Consider the following 6,780-nt stretch of genomic DNA (forward strand, 5'->3'; position numbering starts at 1 on the left):
ATGGGAAGGGCAGAAGGAGGGAGGATGAGCAGGGTTACGGGAGGGTGGAAAAAGAAGGAGCCGGTACGGGAGGAGGGAGTTTGGGAAAACGATAGGAGACGGAGTGGGGAGTATGTAGATAGATTAATGGTTAGATAGATGAGTAGATGGATAGATGGAAAGAGAAGTAGATGAATAAATAGATTGATAGATAAGTAGAATGATAAATGGATAGATTAATGGAAAATGAGTTAGTAGGATCGTCGGATACAAATAGATAGAGATATAGATATAAATAGTAATAGATAGATATATGGATGGATACGTTGATTGATAAATATATACATTGACGGATAGACGGATCCATAGATGAGTTGATGGATGAAAAGACAGATGAGTAGATGGATGGATAAACAGTCGAGTAGATGGACGGATACATAGTAAGATAGATGTATATAATGAAAAATTGTTGGTTTATGGGAAGATAGATTGATGGATTGACAATTATAAATAGATAAATAAAGGGCTACATTGATGGATACATTTGTGCTAGGTGAACAGGTGAATCAGGTTAAAGAATATCTGCCGATTTCCTCTTGCGTCAACCGGGATTCGAACGAGGACCTTAAGAATTACAACCAATAAACTCTCTCCATTTAGACAGTTGGCTACTAGTTCGCGTGTGTGTGTGTGTGTACTCACCTATTTGTGCATGCGGGGGTTGAGCTATGGTTCTTTGGTCCCACCTCTCAACTGTCAATCAACTGGTGTACAGATTCCTGAGCCTACTGGGCTCAATCATATCTACATATGAAACTGTGTATGGAGTCAGGCCTCCACCACATCACTGCTTAATGCATTCCATCCGTTAACTACTCTGACACTGAAAAAGTTACTTCTAACGTCTCTGTGGCTCATGTGGGTACTCAGTTTCCACCTGTGTCCCCTTGTTTGCGTCCCACCAGTGTTGAATAGTTTATCCTTGTTTACCCGGTCGATTCCTCTGAGGGTTGTGTAGGTGTGATCATGTCTCCCCTTACTCTTCTGTCTTCCAGTGCCGTAAGGTGCATTTCCCGCAGCCTTTCCTCGTAACTCATGCCTCTTAGTTCTGGGACTAGTCTAGTGGCATACCTTTGGACTTTTTCCTGCTTCATCTTCTGCTTGACAAGATACGGACTCCATGCTGGGGCCGCATACTCCAGGATTGGTCTTACATATGTGGTGTACAAGATTCTGAATGATTCCTTACACAGATTCCTGAAGGCTGTTCTGATGTTAGGCAGTCTCGCATATGCCGCAGACGTTATTCTTTTTATGTATGCTTCAGGAGACAGGTTTGGTGTGATATCAACTCTTAGATCTTTCTCTCAGTCCGTTTCATTAAGTTCTTCATCTCCTATTCTGTATCCTGTGTCTGGCCTCCTGTTTCCACTGTGTGTGTGTGTGTGTATGCGTGTGTGTTAGTGAGAAATAAATGTAGTTGATATAAAAGAGGAAAAATACATTTGTTAGAAAGGCGGGGTCCAAGAGCTAATAACTCGATTTGCAGACACAAATAATAAATACAAGGAATAAATACACACACACACACACATTAGTTGATAAAGGACTGTTTTGTGTGTATACCTATGTATACTATTGTCAGGAGCGACAGACAAGTGCACCTATGTGTGTTTATGTGTACCTGCAATTGGACTGACATGTGTACGGTAATTATCTGTGTGTTAATTGTAAAAGGAACATATTAGTGAATGTTTTTTTTTATGTAAATTGAATGACATATATACATGTACGCGTGTTTAGTGTTACTGTAATTTATAATGTTAGCGTGTGTACGTTTGAATGACATAGTGTCCCATCATTGTCACATTTTTTGTTACATGTTTACTATTGTCAGGAGCGACAGACAAGTGCAGCTATGTGTGTCTATGTGTACCTGCAATTGGACTGACACGTGTATGGTAATTATCTATCTGTCCATTGTTAAAGGAACATATTAGTGAATGTTTATTTATGTAAATTGATTGACATATGTACGTGTTACGCGTGTTTAGTGGTACTGTAATTTACATACTTAACAGGTTTATGTTTGAATTAAATAGTATCCCATCATCGTCTCATTTTTTGTTACTATTTTTGCTGTTCATTCTCAATCTCTCTGACTCCCGAGGACCATTTGTGCTCATGTGTGTTTATTAAAGGAAAATAATCATATTTTGTTTACAAAATAACTTGTATTTATTTTCCAAAAAATGTTTTCAAAGAAAAAGTAATTGTCTAGTAAGCATTCATTTTTTCTAACATACAAGACAGTTACTCACTACCTTACAGCAGTCAGGAACACTTTTGTTACTATCTCTTCACAGCGTCTTTTACATAAATACCTCTATCTTAACAAATTCAATCATTAAATTCATAACTGGCAACCCCCTCGGCCCCCTCCCCACAGGTCCAAGGCCACCGAGTGACTAACCCCACACCAATTCCCCAACCCAGGAAGCATCATTCCTTCCCCTAACCTCTCCAAATTATGTTTTTGACGAGTACACGCACTACGGGGCCTGACAGCTGAGTAGACAGCGCTCTCAACTCGTAATCCTAGCGTCCGTGTTCGATCCTCCGGTGATGGCAGAAACGAAACTGGGCAGTTTCTTTCACCCTGTTGTTCCTGTAACCTAGCAGTAAATAGGTACCAGGGATTTAAACAGCTGTTATGGGCTGCTTCCTCTGTGTGTGTGTGTGTGGTGTGTGTGTGTGTGTACTCACCTAGTTGTACTTGCGGGGGTTGAGCTCTGGCTCTTTGGTCCGGAGTGTGTGGAAAAATTTGTGTTAGTTACAAGTTAGTAATAGTTGATGGTGAATACTAACCCAAGCACGATCTCGTATAATACACTACACACGGCCAACCCCCCCTCTCTCCCCCAAATCACTCTACCTAAGTCATTAACAAATTAATACACATCAATTAATACACCAAAAATACTAACTATAAATAAGGGTCAAATTTGAGACAAACAGCGACTCCAGCGTGGTCTAGTCGGATGAGAACGTGTTCTCATCTGGATAGATTGCGATCGAGCCTGTCGGAACGGTTACGTAACTACAGGGCACTAATTTATGTGGTCCCCTCCTGTAGCTGCCTCTGTATCGAAAGGTTCTCTGGATAGCTGGAATTAGCCTGACTCCTAGTAAAGTAGGGAAGAGGTGAAATCCGTTGGGACCACGGACGGATACCTTGGATCCATTGACCTAGGGCAGGTCTAATCACCTGGGATTCGAACCCACGGTGGGAATAAGGGAAAGAGTTGAAGGGAGGGACACAAATGGTTCCAGAAACCAAACTACACATAAACCCGGACACTCACACACACACACACACACACATACACACACACACACACACACACACACACACACACTCACCAGGACACTCACAGGGACACTCACTCAGACACACATCCATAGACACAAACTGTAATAAGGAAGACCATCTGAGGGAACACAGATTGCCTCGTGGACCCACAGGTATACCCGAACACACACACTCACCCGGACACTCACAGGGACACTCACCCAGACACACATTCATAGACACATTCTCAGTCGACTTGAGAATGGTCAAGGAACTTACCGAAACGTCGTCGTTCCTTCACTTCTAGTGTGTGTGGTCTGGTCAACATACTTTAGCCGCGTTATTGTGACTCATCGCCTGCATCCATAGACACAAACTGTGATAAAGAAGACCATCTGAGGGGACACAGATGGCCTCGTGGACTCACAGGTATAACCGGACACACACTCACCCGAACACTCACACAGACACACAATCTATACACAAAAACTGTGATAAGGGAGACCATCTGAGGGGACACAGATGGCCTCGTGGACCCACAGGTATAACCGGACAAACACTCCCCCAAACACTCACAGGGACACTCAAACAAACACACAGACAGACATCCATAGACACAAAAATAAATTTTTATACCGAAAATTTAAAAAATTAATGATAAATAAGGCAACGAAACGAAAAATAAATACAATTTAATCATAATATTTATATTACAACCCCCAAACTCATCCAGCTCCTTGGATTGCGGGCAGGAAGCATGGATGCTGTGAGCCATTCCTCTCTGGATCTCCACACTAAGGCGTTGAAAGAGAAAACTGACGGCTGTAGGGTCTCTAGTTGTTTCAATTAGCTTGGACCCCAGCTCCTTCAAAAAACTTGCAGCACTTTTACCCCCAGGCACCAAGTGTCTCTGAGGCAATGGGGACAAAATTGTAGTAGTGATCAAGGTCTCCGTTTTTATGTGACTTGGCTGCTTCCCAGTGATTGGCAGCACCTCCTGCCTGAGCAGCACTGAAGTTAACATAGGTGTTGACTAAGTTGAAACGCAAGTGTAGTCCCACACCAACTTGTCTACTATTCTTCCAGGGGTTCACCGTGATCCCATCTGGGCGACCAACAGTCTCATCAGAGTTGCGGGGCAATAGGGAACGGGACTCTCTCTCTCTGCTGGACAACCTTCCGTGATAAGGCTTCTCTTTATAATGTCGTTAACATCGCTGTGTCTTGCATGCCATCCTCCTGTCCTTTGGCAGAGAAGGCCATGTCGTCCCGTACCTGTCGGCCACTGCCTCGCCACCAAAACCCCTGTATTCGGTGTGGATTCGGGCAGTGAGGCGGAGAGCCACAGCCATTCAGAGGGCCTGTGGTGAGACGAGTGCCTAGTAGCTGATATTGGGGGTTGCTAATAGCAAGTCCCCTGCATGGGAGCTGCTACAGCTCTAAGTCGGGCAGTATCATGTGGTGTAGTCGCAGCTTACAGTAATGTTGGAGCTACTTTGTCGGCAATGGGGCGATCCCAACTGGATTGCTTATGGGCTTATATATATATATATATAATAATATATATATATATATATATATATATATATATATATATATATATATATATATATATATATATATATATATATATATATATATATATATATATATATATATATATATATATATATATATATATATATATGCTGGAGGCTGTAGCTATCCACAGATTTTTTTGAATATATTTATTATTATATTATTAAGGCTTATTTTTACCAAATTAGAGGGGAAATGGTCTGAGGTAGGGAACGGACATAGGATGGTAGGTGTAGACATTAGTTAAAGTATTTTGGAATAATTATTATTTATTCTCACCCCTCCCCCCCTCTCTCCCTGTTGATTCAATTAAGGTTAATTGTGAATTATTACTGGAGATGGTTGAAGACTTTTTCGTAATCAGAAAAAATGATTTCCTTAAATTAAACACATAAAGTAGTTTAATTTTGGTCCTATTGATCCTAATTTTTGTAAGAGGGAAGAGGTACAAAGCCGGTGGGGGGGGCGGGAGATTTAGAGGTGGTATAAAGAGGGAGAACAGGAGAAGAGGTGTAGGTGAGGTGAAAGAGGGATGAAGAGGGAGTGAAGGAGGTACTGGGGGAGGTAAGAGGACGATGAGAAGGACTGGTGCTGGGAGGGAGGACTACGGGAAGGGTAAGAAGGGAAGGACTAGCAGCGGGAGGGAGGGAGGGAAGGAAGACAGTAAGGAGGGCGAGAGTGAGAAACGGCGGAAGGAGTGAGAACGAAGGTAAAGAACTGCCCCGAGAGTTAAGACGATGGGAAGGGCGGGATGGAATAGGGGCGGGTATGGGAAGGGCAGAAGGAGGGAGGATGAGCAGGGTTACGGGAGGGTGGAAAAAAGGAGCCGGTACGGGAGGAGGGAGTTTGGGAAAACGATAGGAGACGGAGTGGGGAGTATGTAGATAGATTAATGGTTAGATAGATGAGTATGATGGAAAGAGAAGTAGATGAATAAATAGATTGATAGATAAGTAGAATGATAAATGGATAGATTAATGGAAAATGAGTTAGTAGGATCGTCGGATACAAATAGATAGAGAGATAGATATAAATAGTAATAGATAGATATATGGATGGATACGTTGATTGATAAATATATACATTGACGGATAGACGGATCCATAGATGAGTTGATGGATGAAAAGACAGATGAGTAGATGGATGGATAAACAGTCGAGTAGATGGACGGATACATAGTAAGATAGATGTATATAATGAAAAATTGTTGGTTTATGGGAAGATAGATTGATGGATTGACAATTATAAATAGATAAATAAAGGGCTACATTGATGGATACATTTGTGCTAGGTGAACAGGTGAATCAGGTTAAAGAATATCTGCCGATTTCCTCTTGCGTCAACCGGGATTCGAACGAGGACCTTAAGAATTACAACCAATAAACTCTCTCCATTTAGACAGTTGGCTACTAGTTCGCGTGTGTGTGTGTGTGTACTCACCTATTTGTGCATGCGGGGTTGAGCTATGGTTCTTTGGTCCCACCTCTCAACTGTCAATCAACTGGTGTACAGATTCCTGAGCCTACTGGGCTCAATCATATCTACATTTGAAACTGTGTATGGAGTCAGCCTCCACCACATCACTGCTTAATGCATTCCATCCGTTAACTACTCTGACACTGAAAAAGTTACTTCTAACGTCTCTGTGGCTCATGTGGGTACTCAGTTTCCACCTGTGTCCCCTTGTTTGCGTCCCACCAGTGTTGAATAGTTTATCCTTGTTTACCCGGTCGATTCCTCTGAGGGTTGTGTAGGTTGTGATCATGTCTCCCCTTACTCTTCTGTCTTCCAGTGCCGTAAGGTGCATTTCCCGCAGCCTTTCCTCGTAACTCATGCCTCTTAGTTCTGGGACTAGTCTAGTGGCATACCTT

The sequence above is a fragment of the Procambarus clarkii genome, chromosome 35 (assembly GCF_040958095.1).
Source record: "Procambarus clarkii isolate CNS0578487 chromosome 35, FALCON_Pclarkii_2.0, whole genome shotgun sequence".
Classification (NCBI taxonomy): domain Eukaryota; kingdom Metazoa; phylum Arthropoda; class Malacostraca; order Decapoda; family Cambaridae; genus Procambarus; species Procambarus clarkii.